We start from the raw sequence: 26,800 nt of genomic DNA, 5'->3' as shown, positions 1-26,800 counted from the left end.
TTTCTTAAATTGAAAACTACAAATATTTTGCAGTATAAGAAATATATGTTAAGTTAATCCATATTTATATTTGTGAACAAGAAATTTTCTTGCTATCAAATAAATATTTTAAACCACAAGAAATAATACTTCAGAAATACCCTCTGCAGTAACTGTGGTTACAGGCCCGGCCCTAGGGATTTTGCCGCCCTGGGCAAGATTGGCGACCGCGCCGCCCCCCCTTTGGTAGACCCATGACTCACCACCACCTTCCTTCAGCGATCGCCAACTTAAATCACGATTGTATTTTTATTGATGTGTGCTTTGTGCTAAATTATTAAATATGCCATTTTCCACTGTATTTGAACGATACACGCTTAAAAATACATACATATATTTGCAATATTTTCATGAAATTTTACATTATTATTATTATATTAAAACATGCTTTAATATCCAAAAACTCACTATGCATATCCATAATTACACACTTACTTTTTTAAGTAAGTACTACTCTTTTTATCTTGGCACGAGAAAGTCTTTTTAAGTCTTTAATAATTCTAAAAGATCCAGGGACTCCGCTATTTCGTGCTCAATAGAGATTGTCGCTAGTGCACTCAAACGTTCCTGGAGACATAGTTGATCTTAAGTAATTTTTTATTAATTTTGGCTTTGAAAAGATTCCCTCTCTAGAGGCCTCTGTCACTGGTAGGGTTACAAAAATCCTAAAAGCACACTAACGTTGGGTTCGAAATCAAAATCATGCTCTCTAATCATTTTCAGTGTCTCTAGAGGTGTACCTACTCTTGGGCTTCACAATCGTGGAAAGTACTTTGAGTGCATCTTTTAGATCAGCATAATTTAGATCTTTTGACTCATCAAAAGTTAAAGCCTCACGTAGCTTAAAACATTTACCTGATAAATCACTAGCAGTGAATTAATTTGGTTATTTGGAGCAGCTCCTTAATTTGCTGAAATCTATCACAAATAGAAGTCAACATATATATCGTGTCTCTGGATCTAGGTCCATTCTTTCATCTTCAGCCTCATTATGTCTTTTCACTTTCCTCTTTCTTGATGTTAGTGTGCCTCTGATTTTCGGGTCCTCAATTTCTAACTTTGATGGAATTCTTTTGCGTCTGTCAAATAGTCCTGGAATTTTAAATCACTTCTGAGAGACTTAAAATGGATTTCTGTTTTTTCTAATAAACTGACACCTTGATACACTCAACTTAATATCAATACTCTGTAGTGATTGGCTGACTACGTTGATGTGAAGTAAAATGTCATGCCATACCTATTACCACAGAGCAATGAAAAGTAAAATCACGTATTTGATGTTCCAAACAGCTTGCCTCGTGAGCAACCATTTTATCGTTGGCTTTATTGACAGTGATTTCTACAAGAGCATAGATTTCTTCAAGGTAGATTTCTTCAATTCGGTAGTATCTGATCGGAGTAATTGAATCAATTTTCATTTAGTTCCCATCTACACATAGTTTCGGACAAAGGTTTCAATGTTATGATAGAAATATGATTTTTTAGTATAGCCCAACGATGAATAGATGGTGAAAAAAGTTGTAAATTTTTGTGACTAAGGAATAGAAAGAAACTGCAAACAGTGAGGCTATACCAGCATCGTTCACGACTTAGTTGAGTGAATGGCTAGAACATGTGACAAAAAGTTCTTCCCTTTCATGTTTGCCCCATTATCATACACTTGTCCTCTCGTATCGTCTAAAGTTCTAAAGGTAGTCTCAGTTTCAGTTCATTCAGTTTTTGCAAAAAAACTTCTGTCAGTTTAGCAATAAGCTTCAGCCAGATATTTCAAATTATTACCCATATCCATTTTCAGTAAATTTAATTTTAAGTGAATTCAGTGAATTTAATTTAGTTCTGGTCCCACTATTCCTATGCGATGAAGAAGGCGGTGTTGTCGATTTCCCGTCGAATAAACCTTGCAATTGTTATTGTTTCACTTAATAATTCTCGATTTTACAGTTGCATTTTTGATGTTTTTGTTCAAATATTGATTTTTTATAATATTAAAAACATAATTTATTATTTCTTCATTTTCAAAAATTGGCTGTCCTCTTAAAATTGCGGCCCCTAAATTCGCTGCCCTGGGCGGCCGCCCAGTTCGCCCACCCCTGGAGCCGGGCCTGTGTGGTTATTAAATAAAAACTTTATCATTAATGTCGAAATGTTACTTGCAAAGAGATTTTCTTCCACAAAAGAATTGCGCAGTATGCGCAGTAACCATTATCATTGATTATAAACCACCACGTAGATACCTCACTCTAAGGTAAAAACGAATTCAGTGTTAACCTCCGCCTACTTACACCTCTTTGCCCCTCAAGCCTAAGTACTACCTGACTGTCTGGTGGCGACATTAATTGAAATCTTTGCCAAGATTGAAATAGTATATTAAGTATGGAGAACGGTATGGGTTTTATACCGATCGAAGTCAATTGTTTGGAGGAGGAGCGGAGCGACGACTCCAATTATTGTCTGAGATCGGTTGCCCTTAACGTTCGACATGCTTATAACGTTTTTTGCACGATTGATACCATTATAAATTATAAAATTAAACATTTTCGTCATATTGACTAGTTTCATTTATTTTATCAAGATAGATACTTTGGTTGTTAGGTAGTAACAAGGGTGCATAACAACAATGGAGAATTGAGTTTTTATTTAGTTGTCAATAATTTTAAGTACAATTTTGATTATTATAAATTAAAATATGAGCGAAAGTGAATTTGAAGAAATTGAACGGGCTTGGGAAGAAGGGTGTTCCACAATTATTCTAATACTAGTAATACTACTAATGTATGCGATTCTGCAGGAGTTTCTGTTAGAAGTGAAACCACAGCCCAAACAAGTGGGATTTCATTAAATAATTTAACAAATTGTACCATAAGTTTCAATATTAATAAATAATTCGTTAGTTTTCTTTATTCTTTCAAAAAATAAATTAAAATTAAGAGATTTTTTAACTCGACGGTAAGTGAATTACTTACCGTCGAGTTGGAGTACTTACCGTCGAGTTGGATTACTTACCGTCGAGTTGCTAGTAAATGTCACCTACTGACGTAAAATCTGTCACGGTAAACAGTCAAAAATGATCAATCGTGCAAAAAATAAATTTGAGTTACCTGCTCCAGCCATTGTCCAGTGCAATAGACGACAATACAAGGGTGGTATTCAGCATTTTCACAATAATTTTAACGTGCTTGTAATCTATATTATGGAATTCCGATTTTACGTCAGAAAAAACGCTAAAAATTGATTAATGAAAGCAGTAGAGGATTTTTAAAAATTATTTATTTATCAATACACTACAAAAGAATAACAAAATATAAAATACATAATAAAATTAGCAGTGATAAATTACATGTCATGTAAATTAATTTTTTGTAACTTTTCAAACAAATTAATTTCCAGAATTACCCCCTCCGTGGCTCAGTGGTAAGAGCGCCTGCCTTTGGATCGAAAAAATCCGAAAGGTTGTGGGTTCGAATCTCACCAGGGTCAGAAATTTTTCATTTATTATAAATTAATAAATGAATTTAGTTTCTGTCCTTGTGGGATCGGTACTCACCGGAGGGACCGCAGACGTTCGAATACAATTAGCGTCTCTTTGCAAAGATAATGACGTCGACTTTGCAAAATAACAAGACACTTACTCAACACACAAACACTACACATGACACTAGGTACCTAACTGTTCAAAATTACCGTACCTACCATGCCAATGGCCATTAGTTGTCGAGGCATTAGCTAAATAAAAAAAAAAAAATTCCAGAATTGATGCAAACTAAAATATTTCAAGCTAAGATACATAATTTATTTCCAGATTTAGTCCATTCACTCACGGTAAAATATTGCAAAAAACCTCCTAATTTTAAAGAATCGCTTGGATTGAGATGAAATTTGGGTTACGCCTAGCTAAGATGTCAAAGAAAAACAAATGATGTACCGATGTGTGCTTTGGCCCTATGGTTCAGTATCACCCCTTCTCGGGAGTTAAAAATAGTTCAAGATAAGTTCAGAAGTCACTAATTCTAAGCAACTTTTGTTCTATAGAGTTTTTTCACTACGTCAATACTTTTCGAGTTATTGAAAAATAAGTTCTTTTTCGTCAAATTCCATGTTGAATATTTCAACGTGAAATAATAAAAAAAATGAAGCACTTTTCGACGAAAACTCATTACAGCGTTTTTTAAAGTGTTTAAAAAAGGTTTATTTATATTATTTTTGTTAAGTTTCTAGCGTCAAAAGTAAGCAAGTTATGATCAAAATATATTTGGTCCCTATTTTTTTTTTGTTAAAGAATCGTGAATTACAACTTCACAAAATATTCACAAAAGCAAAACCTACATTTTTTTACTCTTTGTGATTTTTGGTGTCACTAATAAATTTTAAGTTATTTTGAAAAAATCATTTTTTTCAAAATAAAAAAAATGTTAAAAAATAAGCCCTTTGAACAAATGAAACTTACAGAGCATTATAAATAATACATAACTAAAGTAACTTGGGAAGCGGTAACGATTAATTTGATTTAAAATGCTAATTGGGGGCTGATTTTCCCGAGTTTTTTTGACCAACTTTATTTTGAGCGTAACTTAATTTTTATGCTAGAAACTTGTTAAAAAACAAAAATGAATATTTTTTTGAACACTTTAAAAAAGTCGTACTGAGTTTTCCCCAAAAAATACATATTTACTTTTTGAATTATTTGCAAAAAACCACCTAAAAATGTGTTTTTTTTCTTGAAAAATGAACATATTTACTCGCAAATACCTCGAAAAGTATTAACTTGCTTAGAATTACTTTTCTTCTTTCCTATATGTATGCCAAAATTTCATGTCAACCCAAGAGGTTATTTAAAATTTGGAGTAAAAGCCGTGATTCAATGTACTATATTATTGGTTTCTATTATAGTTTTCTACTGTAGTTTTATAAAATAGTTTTAGTTATAGTTTTATAATAGTTAAGATTATATTTAGAAAATTGTATCATGTTGTGACTGGCTGTATGGCATTTACCAATTAAAAGATCCATAGGTAGAAGAAGAATTTCCTGACTGAGAAACTTAAGAGAGTGGTATAGTTGCAGCTCAATAGATCTTTTCAAAGCAGGCGCCAATAAGGTACGGATAGCTGTAGTGATGGCCAACCTTCGATATGAGAAGGAACTTCGACAAGAAGAAGAGGATATAAATGTTGTTCTGATAGTAACATTGTACTACAAAAAATTGACAATTTATCTAGAAAAGGCAATATAGAAGTCAATTATATTCTGTGCCAAATAAGAAATTGTACAGAGGTGAACTAAAATCTAAAATCAATATGATTTACTGTTCGATCGTATACTTTTTACATTTAAAAATTATCTAAGGACTTTCTGGAATTACGTCATCGATGTTTTAAAAGAAAGTAGTGGTGAGTACCAAATACAATAGATTATTATCTTTCTTTGAAAAAATACCACAAATTCCCAACGTTCAAAATGAATAATGTAAGTACATATCTTGATAAAGTGACAGGGAATTTCCAATATAAATAGTTGAGGGCCATTTGCCTAGGAACAATATGTAAAAACTGGATTAAACAGACAGGATTAGAAAGTTTAAAACATCACTAATTAGATCATATTTAAAAACAAAGTAAATACGTATATTTGAATGTTAATTATTTTCAAACTAAGATCACAGTATAAAGAGGGAACTTCTATATACTGTGCTAAGATTGTAAAATTAAAATATTGGGAAAAAAAGATATAGGTATATTTATTATTTCTTTTTCTGAAGAAGTACTTTCATTGTTGACAATATTAAAACATTTTATTATTATTAAAAGTCAAGAACAATTAAAAACCACGTTAATATTTATATGAAAGTGTTTTAAAAATGAAGGTATATGACTCTTGAGAAGAATTAATATTTTTTAACAAACTTGGTATACGACTCATAAATATTTGACATCTGATTCTTTTATTTTGAGTTTTGAGACATGCAAGTTTTTATCAACAATACATTTTTCCCTAAACTTAATAAAAAAGTTTCTAACATATACTTTTTATCTAGCATCATTCTCTTCCAGGCATGAAACTAAAGACAAACCAGCTACCGCCTGATATTAAGTAAAAACACATGTTATTTTTATGAACGCACTAAACTCAGTACATTGAAAAGATATAGGTAGAAAAAAGACGTTTTCATATTTTAAATACAATTTGTGACGTTTCTGGTTTGTTTACTTTTGTGGCTGTCAGTCTGTTGAATTTTTTGCTGTTTATTTGTCGAATTTTTGCATTTTGAAGTTTGTTTACCTTTAGTTTTATCGAAAATAAGTAATTTTCTGTGAATCTTTTCCCTTTTAGTTTTCTGTTTGCTTTCATTAACGTTATACCACTGACAAGTTTTAAAAAGTTTGATTTTTACCAAAAATTTTATAATTTTCCTTTTATGGTCTTCACAGCTTTCAAGCCAATTAGTAGTTAATAAAATATGGTTAGTCACATAGGTTTCAATTTTTTCAAAAACTGCATTATCTACTTTAAATAAATTAAAACCCTCGTGAAACTTTTCCAAGAATATTGTAGTAATAGTAACAAACAAATCCGATGGTCTCTGAAGAAACTTTATTTCTTCATTTGCGCCATAATCTCTGAAAAGTAACATTAATTCGTGTTTCTGTAATAGAATTTTATTGTCTTTTAGCAAGTCTTCCTGGCATTTACTACAATTCAAGTTCTTTATAATCTTATAGTAAATATAACCAGCGACATAATGTAACAGCACACGTTTATAAATTTGTTATGCTACATTTGCTGGAATTTGCCGTGCTTAAAATTTGGTTGTCATTTTGCATGTCTAAAGATTGTTCTACATCAGGGGTGGCCAACCTTTTTAAGTCGAGTGCCAATATGAGAACAAAAAAAATTTGGCGTGCCACTAAAATTTTTCGACATACTAATATGGATACTATATATTAATAATATACGGTACAATATGTATTTCTTATGTAAATTCCACATTTTTCCGTTTAGTCAAGATAGTGGAGGTTTAAAAAATAACGTAATAAGTAAAACATAACAACAAACTTACTTTATTGTTAATAAAAATAAAATAAAAACGTTAAACAAAAAAACTTAAATATTTTCTTATTATCTAAAATTCAAATTATTAAACAGTTACTTATTTAATGTGGTATTTGAACTTGTATTTTTTTAATTAATTCATCTATATTGGGATTAATTTCGGAACTAGCCAACAGAATTAGATTTTTTAAATGCATGTCAGTTAATCGTGACCGATATTTTGATTTTATTATGTTCATAATAGTAGGGGAGTAAAGTATGCTAAATTTGCAGTCACTCGAGCGTTATGGGGACCAATTGGGTTGTGATTATTAAGTCCTAAAATCAAAAAAAGTTAAGTAAAATTTTCCATTTTAGCGGGCGCTTGTCATTTTTTAATTTAATTTTCCATTTCCAGCAATCGATTTTTCCGATTATAGCGTCATCTATCCATAATTCGAAAAAATATCTCGAATAAAAGTTGCTTATTTTTACGTAAAGAATCCAAATCTGCAATAAAAATTTGGGGGTCCCATTTAAGATTTTAAAGTAACCCCCTCACCCCGCCCCCGTGGGGGTCGTGTTTGGTACCAAACGATAGATTTTTCAAAAACATTTTGAAAGTGTATTTTGCAGTTATTCGATCTGATGTTCATTTTGCGAAATATCGCGGGGTGTGTATTTAAAATTTTAAATTTACCCCCCACCCCTTTCCGTGGGGGGTCATGTTTAGTACCATTTGATAGATTTTTGAAAAATATTGAAGACGTATTTTTTAGTTTTTCGATCTGATGTTCATTTCGCGAAATATTCGCTTTTCTTTTGCGATACTTTTTGACTCACCCATTTCCTTACGCCCGGCTCAAATCGTCAGATTTTTGAAATATACACTCTCTTGCATGTACTTAACTTACCTTATCTTAATCTGACAATTTCGAGTATTTCTAACCATAGATATTTTTTTTCGGGCCCCCCTTAACGAACCTCCCTGTGTTAATAGCCAATATATGGTAGAGGTACATCTGCAGGGTACCAGGTTTCTCCCATATGCTAATCTGACGCGCTCGAGTAACTGCAAAAATCCCCGCTTGGGCTCCCCTACCATAATAGAGAACATTTGCTCACAAATGTACGTTGAACCAAATCTACAACAATATCTCAGAGCTAACTCGTGTAAATTAGGAAAATTGTTTGCTGGTACAAATTTCCAAAATTCAATATAATTGGGATCAGTAACAGTTGAAATAATTTCCCTATATTTGGTTTTTAGTATAGTGTGGTTCTGTAAATCAATAATTTCGATCTGTATTTCAGCTGAGTAACAATTGATATCTTGCAGAGAAATAGAAAAAGGATTTATGAAAAGGTCAACATTCATTTTGTCTTTTTGAAAATCTTCAAACCGGGTATTGAATGAACCTAGCAAAATAGATATAAGGTCTTTAAATCTGTCATAATTTGGAGTTCTACTGACCTTGTTGGCTAATTCCTGCATTAATGTGAAATGTGTCAATCTCTGTTCTCCAAAATCGTTACAAAAAAGCATAAGTTTATTCACAAAAGAAGATATATGACCAACTAGAGTAGGAAAAATACAATTTTTTCCCTGTAATCTTAAATTTAATTGATTTAAATGTCTCATACTATCAGTGAGAAAAGCTAAATCCCAAAGCCAATCTTTATCATTAAGTAACGAGCACTCACTGGGTAGTTCATTGTTTTCTTGCAAATATTTTAAGACGCACTCCTTCAAGTTCCAAAACCTTTCGAGTGCATTTCCTTTGGAGAGCCAGCGCACACTGCAATGGAGAAGTAACTCTCCATCTTGCTCCGTTTCTTCCGCGAACAGTTCTCGAAATTGTCGTCGATTCAATGCCCGAGCTCGTATTTTGTTAATACAGCGTGTTACAGGGTCAACAACAGATGACATGTTTAGGTCCTTGGCACAAAGAGCTTCCTGGTGAATAATACAATGGTACTTAAAAACTTTTCTTCCCAAATAGTTTTCCAGTAATGTAACAAACCCCTTTAGTCTACCAACCATGCAAGGAGCTCCATCTGTACAAACACTATCTAATTTTGACCATTCAACTTTGTTGACTTCGATTACGTTTTTAAGCTGTTGAAAAATGTCCTCTCCTGTTGTTGTGACTAGTTGGCGCAAATCCAGAAGCTCTTCGGCATTTTCAAAATTATCATTGGTATAACGGACAAAAATGCTTAACTGCGCATTTTCTGTGTTGTCACAACTTTCATCCAACGCTAAAGAAAAGAATTTGCAGGATTGTAATCCACTTATAATTTGGGAAACAACATCCTGGCCCATATCATCTATACGGCGCATGACTGTATTTCGGGATAATGCAATATTATCGACCATATTTTTGATCTTTACATCTCCCACATTTTTAGCAAATATTGCCAGACTATTTTTAATTATCTCCTCTCCATCAGAGTAGGCTTTTTTCTTCCGGGCTAACAGCAGAGAAAGTTCATATGATGTTTTAACCATAGTTTCCATTTCATCACTTCTCTTCTGAAACAGTGACTGTTGGCTGGCTAGGGTTTTCTTTTTTTTTTTCAATAAAGTCGGCTCGCAAATGTGAACCAATAGGATATTTGTTGCTGAAGTCCTTATGCAGTTGTTTATAATGTCGTTCCAGGTTAAATTTTTTCGGAACTGCTACAGACAATCCACATATCAAACAAACAGGCTTTGAAGTATTACGATTAGTAAATAAAAATTGTTCTTCCCAAGCAGGTTGAAAATCGCGAATTGCAATATCATCTTCGTATTTTCGTTTTGAAGTCGAAGGCTTACTCGTGGACATATCGAACAAATACTTTTAAAATTTTAAAGAAACAATGCGCGATGACAAAATGTGCACATACAACGGGGCAGTTTAAAATAAACTAAGCAAGGGTAACGCAGTCCTATTGCACATTACGACAGCTAGGATCACGTGCACCAATCGCAGCAATATCGCTCGCCAGAGGATGCAATGATGCCGCATCTATCGTAACTTCCGTAAACCTACCAAGTTTCTTCTTATTATTTTTTGTTTTTCAAGTTTTAATTTTTTTGAAAGTTTTTTAATCCAAAACGCTACGCGTGCCACTGATAGGACTCAATCGTGCCACAGAGTGGCACGCGTGCCGCGGGTTGGCCATCCCTGGTCTAAAGCAATTTTTAGTTTACTATTTGTGTTATGCTTAATGGCAATTCTTAACTGACTAACACTAGGTGTTGGATTGTAACCACCCCGATTGCGCACAATAGAGAAAAAATTTTCTAGAGGATCTTGGTTCAGAAAAGATGTTAAAAGATATGACACATTATATTTTTGAAGTTCCTCCGACAAACATAAAACTGACAAAATTGTCCACTGAAAGCCGTGTAGACAGTGAATAGTATTTCTCTCTTTCTGATTTTCAAAAACTTTAATTTTTTTAAAATATTCTAAACCTGCTTTTAAGTTTTCAGTTGACTTGCTTAAAGTTGACATTGGCTTTCTGTTTGGGTTACTATCACTGCAATATTTGCTGTTAAGACCATCAAAAATATTATTTATAATTTTTAAAAATTCGGCAGTATGAGGAGCCGTTTTGGTGTGTAACTGGCCTACAGCTTTTGCTGTTAATATTGCTGAGGCAACTGAGTTGGGCTGCTAATTTTACACGCATTTTTTGGAAATTATTAGGGTTTATGTGAACGTCTGTTATTTTCACCATGCATCGTGCTCTCACATTGGTTCTATCGATGTTGTATGTATATTCAATATCTTGCCACGATATCTGGTTAGAATCGGCAAAAAACGTTAACTTTTTGTTAAGAAAACTATTTCTTAGACTTTTTAATAAGTGGGGTGTATCAAAAACAGTGAAAATCCTCTGATTTCCTATTTCTATTGCAGGCTGATCCTTACATGCGCCTAACAGCTTAAATAAAGCTCTATTATTGGATGCTTGATCACACACTAACACTTTTGGTATATACCCAATATTTTGTAATTTTGAAACAACTTCAACTACAATGTTTTTTAAGTTGTCGTTATGTATTGGACCACCTGTAACAAAATAGCAAATCGGAATCTTCCAGTTATGTAGCAAGTCGCGCATCATGAAAACCAGACCTGTGTTGGCAAGTTTGTTTGTTCTTCCTAAAGCACCTAAATCTTGAAACCCTTCTATAATATCATCTAATTTATTGTACTCCCATTTTTTTTCAAAGAAATTTCATCAAACATTAACACATAAATTTTTTCCAACTCATCCATTGTCTCTGCTTTTTTCTTCAACTTATCAATTAAGGAAGTCAAACCGGCAAACAGGTGATGTTCTCAAAGAAATTGAAAGTGTGTAAAAAAACACACTTTTTTTACACACTTTCAATTTCTTTGAGAACATACACCTGTTTGCCGGTTTGAACTATTTAGAAGTGTGTACAAGTCATACAGTCTGTTTCAATTAAGGAAGTGTTTAAACCAGTTCTTAATTTTATGACACGCAACCAAGTTTGAATTGTTTTTACTGAAGGTAATATAAAGTTAAGAGATCTAATTAAAAATTTGTAACAACTAGGAGACTTATAATAAATGGCCAGAGCTAAATCCTTTTCATTGTGACTCCATTGTGAACGAGTTTTGTGTGAAAATTGCATATTAACAAATGTGTGCACGTTAGGGTGGAGCGAAGTTGACCGATATTTTTCATTTTTCTTTTTTTGAAATGGGCTAGTACCCAAAAGTTGTCTATTAGGTAGTATATTATAGGGGAAAAAAATAAACCCCCTGTGTTGTAATTTGGAGGTTCCCCCTGGGACTTGAAATTTGCCTATAACGTTGTATACATTAATAGCAGCTCTTCACTTGTATTTTATATTTTATCATTAAAATGCAACCCAGAACTCACCACGAGGAGGTGGCTGCTAAACGAGTTCCACCCCCACCCCCTCCGCCACCGCCCTCCACCCCCAAAAATTCTTTTCACCCCCTAACTCATAATGTAAATATGGTATTATATAGTGTCTAGTGAGTACTCATGTTTTGTATTAAAATGCGGCATCTGTTGTCGTGAGTCTAATCTTGATTTGATAAATCCATCCCTGTTGTCCTCCCCACGGACCGCCATAGAAGCTTCGGTAACCAGTCTGACACATCGTTCAACTGCTTGAGTATTACATGGATATTTAACAATTTTCATTTGATCTGGCACTCCTATCATAGCTAAAATGTCTTTGTTAGAAATATTAGCTAGTAATGGAGATTCCGTCAGCCTGCAAGACTGCCAATCGATGAGTTCCACAAAGTCTGTGGCATTAAAATAAATTTTTGGAATAGTAAAAAATCTTATATATTGATTATTCTGATTTTGCTGACGAATTTTCAAGAGACGACGATAACCTAGCTCCCTTATGGACTTGGTTTCATCTGTTACCACCGCAAGTAACAGATTTTCTGGATGAGCATAGAAACCGTTTCGCTGAATGACGGGATCAATAATTTCCAAAAGTTTCTTGTCAAAATTTCTGGACCATCTAATCATATTCAACAGATGACGAGGACCGTCCTTACATAACGGCTTTAGGTTAATATGGAACCATAAAGGTACGTACACCTTTAGTACGTATTCGCTTAGAATTTGAAGATTACTTGAGACTTCATTTGTGGATATATAAAGTCTAAGTATCCTATTTGCAGCTGTTAGCCAACGGGAATGGGATAATTTGCCCGGGTTTCGATTGGCTAGGCTCTCCGTGCAAATGCCAGAAGTAACAGTTTGACATATATCCCACAAATATTTTTGATCGGTACTTAGATCATCAGGAACAAGCACTGGAAAGTTTCCACTCTGTATTGGATTAAATGACACAACTGGCAAATTTTCACAGCTTTCTAAAGCTTTCCCAATGGTACCAGAATATCCGCTAGGTCCTGTTGAAGGCCCATCTAACTTTTGAAATAAGTGCCTTAGGGGTAATTCATTTGCGTGAAAAAGGCAGATCAGCCACTGCACGGGGCGTTTAAGATATATTTCCACCATTCTTATGGCACCATTTTTATTTCCAGTGTTCACAACTGTTCCGTCATATCCGATAGCATTTAAATGGGAAAAGTCCACCTTTGTCTCTAAGAAATTTACGATTGCTTGTTTAATATGAGATGCAGTTCCAGACTGCGGCGTCACATGTCCTATATACTTGACGGGGGAGAATCAAACTGATGTTGTAAACCATAAAAATACCGTGTATGTAATATATCTTATTATTGCAAAATTCGAAGCGTTCGGGGAACCTCTGAAATATTTTTAATTTATTTGTGCTTTTAACACGTTATTTTGTATACCGATAGACAACTTTTGCACACTACCCCACTTCAAATTTCGAAAATTGAATTTTTCGCTCCACCCTAGTGCACGTATTTGCTTTTATTTTCTAACAGTACCTGTCCTGTAATATGAATTTGGTTGCCGATTTTTTGTTTTTTGTTGTTCTTCTACAACGCTGACTGTTCTTCTGACGGCACTTCTTCTTTAAAGCATTTACTTGATACTCCAATTTTTTTACCTTCTCCGTCAATTCAGTTTCAAGTTTTGTGGGCAAATTAATTTCAAAACTGGAAATATCACTGAGACTACTACTTGATCTCTTAGGGTCTTAGGCGATGGAGTTGACCTAACCATACAATCGTCACTTGCAGATCTTTTACGTTTCATACCGCAATAAACGTATGTAGAGCATACTGGTGGGGTATCACCCAAAATAGGTAATCATTGAAATGTATGTATAATTTTAATTAAAGCAAAACAAGCATCATCATTATTTCTGGAGTCATAGTAACAAAGCATTCATAGTTAAAAAAAATCTGTTTTGATTTAATTGTATAAAAATATATAAATCATTTAATATCCACTTAATCCATTGAAATGTTACATTTAGTGTGCATTTCTTAGAGGAGTCAATTTTATTTTTTAATGTGTAGGGAGGTTCAGTAGAAGCTTAAGTTCAAGTTTTTGGGGTCGCCACCCTTGTCCCCCGGCCGCCATATTGGAAAAAGGGATGCAAAGGGCTTTCGCGCTGTATCTCCTAAACTAGCTACCCTACAGAAAATTTAGTAACACATAAAATGTAGCAAATTAAATTTTATACAATTTTACATCTATTACTTTTTATCGTCAAGTGACCAACAAAAAAGTTATAACCTCCAAAAGGAAATTTGTTAAAAAAATTTTTACTTATTTTTGTTCATACCTTTTTTGTTGGTCACTTGACGATAAAAAGGAATAGAAACAAAATTGTATAAAATTTAATTTGCTACATTTTATGTTTAATTAGATTTTCCGCAGGGTTGGTAGTTTACGAGATATAGCGTGAAACCCCTTTGCACCCCATTTCCAAGATGGCGGCCGGGGGACAAGGTTGGCGACCCCAAAAACTTAAACTTAAGCTTCTACTGGTACCACCTACACATTAAAGAAATAGAATTGACTCCTCTAACAAATGCAAGGTATGGCCTAAAAAATGTAACATTTTAATGGCCTAACTGATTTTATATAAAATATATTTTAATAGTAGTATTCTCATTGACAAAACGCATTAGGCAAACATAAAAATATTTATAAAATTGAGTATTCACCTAAATCAGTTGTTAACTGTGTAAATTTTAGAGGAAGAGCATTTTTCCTTAATAACTTTCTTTGGCCACTTTGGTAAATATGTTCCACTGCAAAATGATGCTGGCAAATTACCCTCTGTTTAAGGTCACTGATATCCATCAATATAATATCAATGTTCCCGCAGTTTTTTTGCCAAATTTTTGTACGCTCTACGTTTTTCAGTGGACATTTAAAGAAAGATATATTATTATTTGTTCCATCGTTTCTTTCAAAACATCCCGCGTAAACACACTTATGAGTTACAGAGGCCATTTTGTCTAAAATATGAGTCCTTTTTTTTATAAAATTCCGCTCTAACTTGTCACAACACCTACCTGTCACAGATAATACACCTTTAGGGTAAGTTCGGCCCTGACACTACTCCTACCTCCTCGCAAGTCAGAGAGAGAATGAGAAATCTCGATACGGTTTTCGAGTAGCGCCATCTAGTTGTCAGTGCCGGTTTATCCACTGGGCGCATGGGGCGGGCGCCCAGGGGCCCGGGCCCCGGAGGGTCCCGAAAGGGCCCGTTCCTTTTAATTATAAAAAAGTAAAGTCGCTAAATAATCTACATATTTTCCGAAAATAATCTCATACGCAGATACGCCAATACACTGCAAACGCCTATGTTCTATTGTTACATCTCTTCATGTCTATACATAGTGGCGTAGCCTAGCCCCACAGGGGCCCCGTGTCAATGTTTGTGGCAGGGCCCTTTTCCAAAAACTACAGAAAGTTGTCAGAAAGATGTCTCGAATTGTAGTGAATTTTGCATGTGAATCCAGCTTGGAAGCAACTAGTTATTTCAGAACTGTTCAAAGTATCTACACGTTTTTTCGGCTTCTCCTCAAAGGTGTAATTTACTGAAAGAAAGAAATTGAAACTAGATGGTCCGCCCGATTTGACGCTGTAAATGCAATATTTACAAACTACGGATCCATCAAACATATTTTTTCCAGTTAAACAATAACGGAGATGAAAAATCAGCAGATAGAAATGAAGCTAAGGCACTGTACAATAAAGTGGATACCTTTGAGACAGCTCTATTGACACTGATTTGGGCAAGAATTTGGAACTAGTGAATGCCACAAGCAAAACGTTAGAAACTGTGGACTTAAACGTGTCAATTGGAGTAGAATTAATGACATCTCTTTTGAGCTTTGTTGGAGACGTAAAAAATAAGTTTAGCGAAATTGAACAAGAAGCGAAAACTTTCTTTTGCGAAGGCGAGGCTATCTCAAACATCTCAAAGATCTTTTAAAGATAATTGAATGCTGCAAGCTACAAGGATGTGACATCAGCTTTTAGATGTTCTTTTTACGGTAGATAAAGAAGAAGTCAAGACGTCAATTAATACTTTATGCGAGAAATATTAAAAAGATGTGATGAAACCAAAGAATGCATAATGAAATTACCCATTTTGTAACGTTATGCCAAAATTTAAATAAACATACATTTTATGAAAAATTTGATGTCATCCAGGATGTAAATGCAACTATTCCCAATATTTTAACTGCAAATTTATTTGACGATACTTTAAAAAGAAAAACATTTTTAAGGTCAAATTTGGGTCAAGATAACCTAAACGCATTATCACTATTGTATATAGAGAATGAAGAACTGGAGAAACTGAATTGTGATAATATTATATGGCAGTTTGCGAATGCCAAGTCAAGAAAAAAAGTGATCTAATTTTTGTCTTTATGTATTTTTTAGAATATGTTTTTTGTTTGTCATGTGTTGTTTTGTGACACTTTCTGTTTTTGATTTATGTTTTCAAATGTATTTTTTGGAATATTTTTTATAATAATAGTCTCCCGTTTTATACCGCTGACGCGCCTTTGGGATTATATCAGGGTAGTCTGCTATATCTAGGGCCTACGGCCTACGGTATACAAGGAGGGTAACAGGGCCAGTGCTACGCTTCAACCGCCTATTATTACCCCTGGTTTTACCCAAGGTACTCATTTTATTCAGGCTGAATCGACCTGGAGCCTACAGACATTTTGAAAATGTCTAGTTGTTCTTGCCGACGCTGGGACTTGAACCCCGGCCTACCAGCACGCGAGTCAAGCATACTATCGCCTGAGCTACGCCGACACGAGATTATTTTTTACGTTGGCTATTCTTCTTGCTTGTTTAAAAAAAATTATTTAATGGATTTTACAATAAACCTTTATAGTTAATGCATGTGTTTTCTTGTTAAAAAACTGACAACGAATAGCAATGAATGGGGCCCCTAAACCTCCAGCGCCCAGGGCCTGAAGTTAGGTTAAACCGGCACTGCTAGTTGTTGATACGTCTTTCGGTTACCAAGAGGTGAGCTATCTATGGGTGTTTATAATCAATGCCATTATTCACTATTTGTGATTTAATCTCAGTGTTTGACAAGATGGCGTGGCATTAGTTCATGTTTATAGATAGATTTTGGATTTGTTGGTTTTCTCTAAAATCTAAGGGATAGTTTGAAGGTACGTACATGTAGCGGGTGTCCCAATGAGAATGGCGCTCGGCCATATCTCAGGAACCGTTTATAGTACAGCTTTGGGAGAAAAAATGTTATAACAAAAGTTGCCTCGAGAAAAGCCTGGAAATTATTTTTATACTTGTAAGTCCACCGCTAGAGGGCGTAATTGAATATCAAAAATTAAAAAATCGAAATTTTACAAAATTTGCCTAATGAAAGGGCACTGGAAATCCGATTATCGTATTCTTCATAAAATTCTGCGCATATTTTATTTCACAAGTTTAAGTCTACCTGTGCAAATAAGAGGTGGGGGTGAGTGGGAACCTTGTTATGAAAAAATCGCTGTAAGTCCGGTTTTGCTTAATCGATTTTTGCAAACTTGGTCTTGTTGAAAACATCTCTTTTTCGTCAATGTAATAGTTATAATTTGGAAACAGCCTATTACGTAATATGCCGGCTAGGAGGCGGTATTTATTTTCTTTTTAGAAATCTAGTTTTCTTTGGAAAATATTAAATACAAGTATATATTTTTTCCCTGTATTACAAAATTCGACCAAATTAGCAACAGAATACCGAAAACCGCATGTCTATACCTTTTTTCTATCTCAAGATATCTTAAGAAACATGTAAATTTTAAACATAACTGTTGCTGTCATATAATAAGTGAAAATATATAGAAGCAAGTAGTGTGCTATGGAAAAACAAAAAACATTTTCCAGATGTCACCGTGTATAATAAATCAAAACAAAATATGAAAAACTCTACTAATGGGGTGACGTCTTTGGGGATATTTCATTGCATATATTCTAGCCGCAACAGTTGCATTTCTTATGCGTTCAAAGAATGTGGCTATCATGTCAAATGTTTCTTAGTTTGTAAGAATCATCTTGAATTTCACTCTGTATAAATTTTATATAAAATTTAATAGAAACAAACCGCAACAAACCATCAATGAACAAATTTTTATGTTTTACTGATTTGACACATAATTTGACACATGATGACTTTTTGAAGTTAATACTTCTAATAGTTCTATTTCTTTCCATAGCACACTACTTTTTTCCACTTTGAATTCCTTAACTTAGTTTACCAGTGACAATAACAGTTATTTATTTATCTTATATGGGAATAGGATAATTGATATTAAAATATAATGAAATAAAAATTAAAAATTTGTGTAGAAAATCTGACGTTTTTACATTTTCTACGATTCATCAAGAGAAAAGCAAATGCGCGGAGGCAACAATTCATAATAATTTACATATTAACGCTATTTTTTTGGTATTACTTAAAGTATTAAAATTAATGTAATATTTACATAAAAATAAAATAAACTGTTTAAAATATATTTATTTCGTTAAAATCATAATAATAGAAGTATAACTTCTTACTCGCGTACAAAGTACACACACTCTTTTTTTGTTATATTTTATAGTGTTATTTGTCTTATTGTTGTTTTGATTCATTATATACGGAGACATCTGGACAATGTTCCTTTGTTTTTTCCATAGCACACTACGTGCTTCTATATATTTCCACTTATATGACAGCAACAGTTATGTTTAAAATTTACACGTTTCTTAAGATATCTTGAGATAGAAAAAAGGTATCAACATGCGGTTTTCGGTATTCTGTTGCTAATTTGGTCTAATTTTGTAATACAGGAAAAAATACACACTTGTTTTTATATACAAGAAATGGACATGTTAACAGTATTTATTCATTTTTATTTTTAATGACAGTGACAACATTATATTAATCTAGAAACATAAAAACATTAGTAACTAAGGTAGACATTAGTAGCCTTAGATCTTAACTACTAAATATATAACAGTCCTCCGCCCCAATTCCCAACTACAAGACTAGAGGTGCTGGCAGCAGCTGATCTAAGTGACGTTTCCAAAGTAGACCATCATCTGTTCGTATTTCATAATGTAAGTAACCTATGCGTCTGATTACCTTTCCAAATACCCATCGTTGATCACTGCCGTACTTTCTAGCCTGAACTCTGTCTCCCAAGGCAAATTCCCTACCAGGTGTAGGCCTGTCTGATTGAAAGGAAGTTGTGTGTTTGCAAGGTTTTCTTAACATTGCATGAAGATCCGTTCTAATTTCTCGTCCGAACATAAGCTCATACGGGGTGAAACCGTTAACACCTGGTGTACGACGTAAACGTGTTCGTACTTTAAGTAGTTTATCAGTTAAGGGTCCTTTTTATAGTTTGTACAAATCGTTCTACTTGACCGTTCGTTGCTGGGTGATATGGAGCAATAGTTCTATGGGTGATACCGCAATTGGATAGAAATGTGATAAATTCTGCTAAAACAAATTGTAGGCCGTTGTCAGATACCAGCACATAGGGATTTCCGAACGTGGAAAATATTTGTCTTAGCGTTTGTATACACCACGAGCTAGTTGATACCTTTGTAGATATAATTTCCACCCATTTTGTATATGCATCTACCACAATGAATAGTTGAGAACCAGAAATTGGTCCAGCGAAGTCAATATGGATTCTTTTCCAGGGACCTGTGGACTCTTCCCAGTGATGTAAATGTGTCTTTGGTGGTTCATTTTGTTCTAAACGGCATGATCTACATGATTTCACTTTTTCTTCAATATCTTTATCAATATTTTTCCAGTAGACATGACTGCGTGCTAGTTGTTTCATCTTTAATATACCAATATGTCCCGCATGCAGTTCGTTAAGAATAAATTTACGAAATTTATGTGGTATTACTACCCTTGTTCCTCTTAAAATACAGTCATCTTGTAAAGTAAATTCATTGTCTTTGTATCCATATTGTTTCAGAGATTGACCTGTTCTTGGTGCTTTAATTACTTTCTGTAATTCGATATCATTTTCTGTCTCCTTAGCGATTATATCTGGGCTAATTTCTAATATCTGAATTTGTTGTATTTGGTATAAGCCATGTTGATCTACTTCATATGTATTTGTGTTCTCAACAGGAAACCGCGACAAAAAGTCTGCGTTAGAATTTTTTGTGCTTGTTCTGTACTGTATATCATAATCAAATCCAGATAAAAAATGAGCATAATGAAAAAGTCTCATTGTACTCAGTTCTGGTAGATTATGGTGGGGATGAAAGATTGATGTTAACGGTTTGTGGTCAGTAATCAGAGTAAATTTTCGTCCATAGCAAAAATGAAAAAAAATTTTATACCCCAGTATATCGCAGTCGCTTCCTTATCAATCTGACTGTATTTCTTTTCGGCATTGGTTAAGGTTCTTGACGCAAAAGCTATCGGTCTTTCTGAGCCGTCTTCAACTATGTGTGAAAGGACTGCTCCAAGTCCTGTTGGTGAAGCATCCGTGGCTATGATTAGAGGTTTTCTCGGGTCGAAATGTGTTAATACGTTTTCACTTGCAATTTCCGTTTTAATTCTGTTAAAACTTTCTTCGCATTTCACAGTCCAGGTAAACTTGTTATCTTTCTTCAAGAGTTGATTTATAGGATTTGATATAGACGCAAGATTAGCAATAAATTTGTTGTAGTACTTAGCCATACCCAGAAAAGTTCGCAATTCGTTTATATTAGAAGGCCGTTCCATACCTATTATAGCTTTAATTTTGTCTATGTTCTTATGGAGCCCATCTTTATCAATTGTATGTCTTAAATAGTTTATGTTCTTTTTAAAAAATTGGCATTTTTCTTTATTCACCCGTAGGTTATTTTCTTTTAACTTGGTAAGTACCTCTCTTAATCTTAGTAATAGCTGGTCTTCTGTTGATCCTTGAATTATTATATCATCAAAAAAACATTGTACGCCTTCTAAACCTTTAAGTGAATTATCCATGAACCTTTGCCATAAACTGGGAGCCACTTTTACACCAAACATCAGTCTGTTTACTTTGTATGTTCCCATATGAGTGCTTAAAGTTTGTATTTGGGCGCTGTCTTCGTCCATCTCCATATTAAGGTAAGCTTGTTTAATATCTAATGTGCAAAATAATTTACCACCATTCATTTTGGCAAAAATATCTTCTATGATAGGTATCGGGTATTTTTCGTCTTTAATAACTCTATTTAAAGTTATTTTGTAATCGGCACATAGTCTTATACTCCCATTAGGTTTAACAATAGGTACAATGGGTGTACCCCAATTACTATGGTCGATTTTTGTTATAATACCTTCAGAACTTAGCCGTTCCATTTCTGCTTCTACTTTCGATTTTAGAGCGTATGGAATTCTTCTAGACTTTATGAAAATTGGTTGTGTATTTTCCTGTAAGTTCAAACGAGCTTTGAAATTTGGTATTTTTCCTAGGTCTGACCTAAATACTGATGTTGCAAATTCTTCAAGAAGTTGGTCTAATTTGGGTATTTCAACAGTTTGTAGTCTTCGTACATCTGCCAATTCAACATTTATTTCTTTCATCCAGTTACGTCCGCATAAAGGATCAACGTCTTTAGCTATAATGTATAATTTGCTGAAGAAGGTTTGGTTCTTGTAGTTACATTTAACATAAGCAACTCCAGTAGGTTTGATTACTTCTCCTGTGTAAATTTTTAATATTAAGTCTGTTTTAAAAATTTTCTTTGGAATGTTCAATTGTTTGTACAATTTTAGTGATATAAGAGATAGTGTAGCCCCTGTATCAAATTCCATAGTAACTGGCCTATTTTCAATATTGATTGTAATTGTATATTTTTCAGATCGTTCATCCTTAACAAGGTTTATTTCGCCGATAGATTCTTCACTTGTATTACTGGTACAATCATTAATCTGGAGTGCATTGTTTCTTTTTAAACAAACGTTTGCTAGGTGTCCCTCTATTTGACATTTGTGGCAAGTTCTTTTAATGGCCCAACATTCGTTGGATCTATGATCTGGTTGTCCACATCTGAAACATTTTCCCCTTAAGTCTTTTAATGTTATATTTTCATGTTTTTTCTTGTAAGTACATGATCTTTGAGGGTTTTTTACAGATGTCGATAATTTGTTCACCTTTTCAATTTCATTACGTATGTCTGCAGATATTTTATTGTTTTCTATTTTTCCCATTTCAATTGATGTAGCTATCTGAACTAATTTTGAGAATGTGTGTGTTTCTCTGTCTTGTAGAATTTTTATTCGAATTTCGCTGTCATGAAATCCTCTGATAAACTGTAACGATAAAAATCCATCTATTGTGGACTTACAACAATTCTGGCATTTGAATTCACAGTTAGAAGCAAGTTTCTTGAGTTCTGCAGCGTATGTTGCAACAGTTTCATTTTGTCGTTGTAAATGTGTAACAAATTTATGTTGTTGAGCCCACAAACTAGGTTTAGGATCAATAAAGTCATCAAGTAGTTTAATTAATTCTTCAAAGCTTTTATTTAATGGATCCTCCGGAGAACAAAGATTATGTAAAGTATCATAAAGTTGTGGATAAATCGTAGATAATAGAAAATAAATTTTACTTTGCTCATCTGTGATGTTATTTAATAGGAAAAATACCGTCAATCTCCTTGTAAAATTATTAATTGTTTCTGTTTCTTGTAATGGTTGAAAATTAACTTTTGGTAATTGTATCTTATGGTCTATGTTTTGAATTTTCGTACTACATAAAACATCTTGGTCGTTTGATCCATTTTTCTTTCGCAAAATTAGGAGTTTGGTCTTTATCACTGTATATTTTTCTTCAAATTCAAATCTTTCTTGTGTTTCTTGTTCTATATCTGCGTCTTTAGTTTCTTGTTCGATATCATATTGTATATTTTGAAATTTCTTTATGGTTTCGTCTAACGTATGTAATCTGGATTCAATTTCTTCATTTGTGATTTCTCGTTCATGTAAACAGTTTTCAGTTTTTGTCAGAGTGCCTCGTAAACAGGCTCGTACTTTTTTTTAGGTTTTTAATGTCCATTCTACTAATCTCGTCACCAATTTTATATACAAGAAATGGACATGTTAACAGTATTTATTCATTTTTATTTTTAATGACAGTGACAACATTATATTAATCTTTTTTTTTTTTTTTTTTTTTTTTTTTTGGGAGGTGAGAATCTTCTAAAGACTTCTGGGAAGGTGTCCCAGGTGTGTTGGATTCAACTCTCTACGCCTAACCGTAGCAAGCCGCCTACCAACTAAACTCACCTCCTCTTTCTCCAACCGGCGGGCCAGGAACCGACCTTAGCGGGCATAGCTCTGACCCACCAGCTTTGCTCGTCACCCCATCTAGCACTCTCTGCGTGCGCTCTGTGACTGTCATGACAACCCGGTTTCGCCACCCCATCCACGCATGCAGCCAGCCAGGGTCCGTAAGGCAACCGACCTATCTGCATGATAATGGGTGAGGAGGCGCGACCACGCTATCATCCCATCCACCGTAAACTGGCAAAGAATTACTAAACAGCCAGTGGGAACAACTAAACTTTCATTCCCCACCCCCTGTAGGAGTGGCCCATTCATCTATACACTCACAACATAAGATATAAACACATGAAAAACAAAACATCTAACATTTACTAACACTAGGATTAAAAATCCTTTTATTTTACAGGACACTGCCCCGGCAGAAGTGGGAGTTGTATATTGACTGCCCACCCCGGTCGGTGCAAAACGACACATGTTCAAAAGAAATACAAACAGATTATCTTTGTTGGAGTCTCCTCTCTCTTTCTTCCTTATGCTTCATCGTTTCAGTGACAAATCCAATGATCAAGTCAAACATTTTTTCATTCATAATGGCTTTATGCATTAATTCTTGGGGCTCACCCAGAGGGGACCCCATCCTCAGCTGCAGCGAGGTTCGCCCTGCATGATATACAGGGCATACGAATATCACGTGGTACGCGTCATCTACCACTCCACACTCGGTACACAGATCGTCCTCAGTCTTTCTTATACGATATGTATATGCCCGAAAGGATCCATGGCCCGTCAAAAATTGTGTGAAATAATAGTTAACGCGCCTGTGTCTGCATTCATACCACCTCACTACATCAGGGATAAGGGTCCTCGTCCAGGCGGCTTTGCCTGTTTCTCTTGACCACTGATCCTGCCAACTTTCCAGGCTTCTTCTTCTTTCTTCTGGTCCTGAACTTATAGCTCCGTTACCCCTTCGATGCATTCGTACCCTCTCCTCTGTCAGAATGTGCACCGGCACAGCTCCGGCCACTACCTGTAGAGCAACGGTTGATACGGTTCTGTACGCGCTGCACACTCTGATCAGGGGTTTTCTTTGTGCTCTGAGAAGCATGTCTCTGTATTTGGCTTTATTTACAACTTCATGCCATACTGGAGCCCCGTATAATATTATTGACATAATGGATTGTAGCATTACTGCCCGTTTGTGTGATCCAGGGCCTCCTATATTCGGCATTAATTTTTGTAGGACTGAGGTCCTTGCCTCCGCTTTCCGACATGCTTCATGTATATGTGGGCCGAATGACCTTCTGTCATCGAAGATTATTCCCAAATACTTAACTGTTTTCTGGGGTTTTAGTTCGGAGCCTCTGAACCGAAAATTAATGTCTTTTCGATCCCGCCGTCCCCTCAAGATAATTATCTCAGTCTTTTCTACTGCCAATTTTAAATCGTTGTTCTCTATCCATTTCGCGGTTTTTTCTATTGCTGTGTTTACTTTATGTATGATGCCCCGATTCGTGTCGTCCTCGATTAGTAGGGCTAGGTCGTCTGCGTATGCTATTGCCCTTACTCCTAGTGTTCTATTTACCTCTAGTACCCCATTGTATAATATGTTCCATAATGTGGGTCCCAGGACTGACCCTTGGGGTACTCCAGCAGTCATATTCATCTTATTTTTCTTCGTTATGCATACGCTTCTTTCCGATAGGTAGTCCTTTATTATATTGGACATGTAATCCGGGGCCCCCAGCTCGACAATCCTGTCGATGATGAGGCCCCAGTTCGCCGAGTTGAAGGCATTTTTAATGTCCAATAGAACAAGTACCACCCACCTCTTTCTACTTATTTGTGCCGCGTCTCTAATCCAGATCGCTGCGTCTACTGCTGATCGACCTTTTCGAAATCCGAATTGTTGACTGGATAGAGCTCTCTCACTTGCCAATACCCCTTCCAGCCTCTTCTTCACAAGAATTTCATAAAACTTGCCAAGACAGTCTAGAAGGCATATCGGCCTGTAGGAGGATGCCGAGTCGGGGGGTTTCCCAGGCTTGAGTAGCAATACCAGATTTGCTTCCTTTAATTCCCTGGGAAACTCTTGATTCCGCAGTAGATTGTTAAATACTCTTCTGATCAAACCTGGTTTCTCTGTTGCTATTATCTTCAGTGCCTCGGGTGGCAGACCATCGGGGCCGGGAGCTTTACCCGATTTGATTTCCTGACCAGCGGCTTTTATTTCTTCCTCCGTAAACTCCTCCACTACCGTGGGGAAAATCTTCAAGAAAGCTTGCTCCTCCTTGGCAGGAAAGAGAAGTTCCGCAGATTCACGCCGCTGGTCTTCGTCTAGTCTGTATGGGGCGATCATTTTGAGAGACTTCATTGTTATTTTGTATGCGTCTCCCCATATGTCATTTTCTAGCGCGTCTATCAGATTCTGCCACCTTTCCTTTTTCTCTTTCTTTATTTTGTTGTTTAGATTCCTCTTCGCTGTTTTATATATCTCATTGAGCTCGGGGTTGCCCTGGCTTCTTGTGTAATTCCTCCGAGCTCGGAGGCACACTTTCCGTAGTTCTCTTATCTCATCCGTCCACCAATAGGGGGTTCTTTCGTTATTTTTTGTCTTTTCTGTGGCCAACTCAACGGCATTAGCGAGTGTCTTCCTAAGTTGGCCGAGATCTGTAATTGCATCTTCGTCGATTTTTTTAATCTCCGACAGGTACCTGTTTTTGTTTAATATTTTCTCTCTTCGACCTATCGGTTTTCTTAGAACCCTCCCTTTAACCATCACCTCGTACGTTATGTAACAGTGGTAGGTGAATAACTGTTCGTCGAGGACATCCCAATTTTTTATGCGTCTGGATAGCCTTTCGGTTGCAATGGTTACATCAATATGTGATTTGCTAGCCCCTCTTACGAATGTGGGTTTGTTGTTGTTGAGTACATGGAGGCTAGCCTGGGCTATCCATTCATTCCAGAACTCTCCCTTCTCATCATTCATGGGAGAGCCCCATGACCTAGATTTTGCGTTGATGTCCCCGACAATCATTATTTGCTTCTCTCTTGTAGCGATGCTCATTATTTCATCTACTTTTTGTTTGTAGTCTCTGATGGGTATGTTTGGAGATATGTAGCATGCCAGGAGACAAAAATCCTTCATCTTAATGAGAATATAATTTCCGCCCCTGACTATGCCACGCACGCCAAGATCTTTATTTCTGAAGAGCACCGCCACGTTTTTGTTTGTATCCTGCACCCAGCCACCGTCCGACGTTATTTTTTTGTTAGGTTCCGGGACGATGAGTAAGTCTATTTTTAGCGTGCAGGCTTTCGCGTGGACGAGATCGTGTGCCCGTTTTGCGCGGCCCACGTTCACCTGCATTATCCTTATACCAGGTTGATCCTTGAGGTTCATTTTTGGTTCAGTTCCCTAGAGAGTTGACCCGTATCCGTTTGTATATATTGAACACAATAAATATAAATAAAATAAAGGTGTAAATATAAAATGAATAAATAGGTAAA

This window comes from Diabrotica virgifera, chromosome 5 (genome assembly GCF_917563875.1).
Source record: "Diabrotica virgifera virgifera chromosome 5, PGI_DIABVI_V3a".
In the NCBI taxonomy this organism is placed as follows: Eukaryota; Metazoa; Arthropoda; class Insecta; order Coleoptera; family Chrysomelidae; genus Diabrotica; species Diabrotica virgifera.
Note: the sequence above shows the minus strand (reverse complement) of the source record.